The sequence below is a fragment of the Periplaneta americana genome, chromosome 12 (genome assembly GCF_040183065.1).
Source record: "Periplaneta americana isolate PAMFEO1 chromosome 12, P.americana_PAMFEO1_priV1, whole genome shotgun sequence".
In the NCBI taxonomy this organism is placed as follows: Eukaryota; Metazoa; Arthropoda; class Insecta; order Blattodea; family Blattidae; genus Periplaneta; species Periplaneta americana.
Genome location: NC_091128.1, coordinates 111,291,822 through 111,292,843, shown reverse-complemented (window position 1 = coordinate 111,292,843; position 1,022 = coordinate 111,291,822). Strand labels below are relative to the sequence as shown.

The following is a 1,022-nucleotide window of genomic DNA, read 5'->3' as shown; positions in this document are numbered from 1 at the left end:
GCACGAGAGTTACAGCTTTTGTCTTGACCAAGTGCACAGAGTGACTTTATTCATGTGAGCTACAGTTGTAGTCCACGTGAGTAAATAGTTGTTAGCAAGCTGTTCAATTCATGTATATTAAGAAAACAATAAGCATATTCAATTTGTTTGTATTATTATTGATAATTCTGTACACGTTGCTGATTGCACTGAGCATGCTATGAGTTGTCGCCGAAAGTTCTCTGTCATTGAGCAAGGGCAAACTTATTGGTGTGGACGTATTTACTGATAGTGATTGTTAAAAAAATTAAGGAAAGAAATATTTTCAAAAAAGGTAACTGAACACATTTTCTACTTAATTTCATAACTCAATTATGATTTAAGGAATAAATTAGATTGTTTGTGATTTTGCATTTAAACATTTCTTTCAATCTTGACCTTAATTTTTGATTTACATTTCTTAATTGGTTATTTTACGACACTTTATCAACTTCTAAGGTTATCTAGCGCTGAATGATACGAAAGTAATAATGCCAGCGAAAGTCCAGGGTCCAGCGCCGAAAGTTACCCAGCTTTTGCTTTTAATGGATTGAGAAAAATCCTGGAATAAATCTCAACCAGGAAACTTGTCCCAACCAGGATTTGAACCCGGGCCCACTCGTCCCACGGTCAGGCATGCTAACCGTTAGTCCACAACAGTGGACTTTTTAGATTTAAATGCGGTCAATAATTGTATTAACATTATTGCTAATTTACAGCAATTCGCAACCCCTACCAAAATCCACCGCTGTGGAGTAACGGTCAACATGTCTGACCGTGATAAGGGCGGACCGGGGCTCAAGTTCTGGTTGGTACAAGTTACCTGATTGAGATTTTTCAGTGGTTTCCCCCCAACTAATTGAAGCAGAATTGCTGGGTAGCCTTCGGCGTTGAGCCTCGGACTCATTTCGCCATCATAATTCCACTTCTCTTTCTTCATGATCTCCGTTTCTTTCCCATAGATAGATAGATAGATAGATAGATAGAAGGATAGATAGATAGAT

At 38.0% G+C, this 1,022-nt stretch overlaps 1 protein-coding gene across 1 annotated transcript in view; it reads left to right on the top strand.

Annotated features, from left to right (window-relative positions):
* The first annotated feature begins 235 nt into the window (after window positions 1-235).
* Window positions 236-1,022, top strand: part of LOC138710818 (uncharacterized) — a 29,766-nt gene continuing 28,979 nt past the window's right edge. Inside the window, exon 1 of the mRNA XM_069841957.1 lies at window positions 236-313. The gene's annotated coding sequence lies outside the window, so the exon portion shown is untranslated. The remainder of the gene's footprint in view (window positions 314-1,022) is intronic.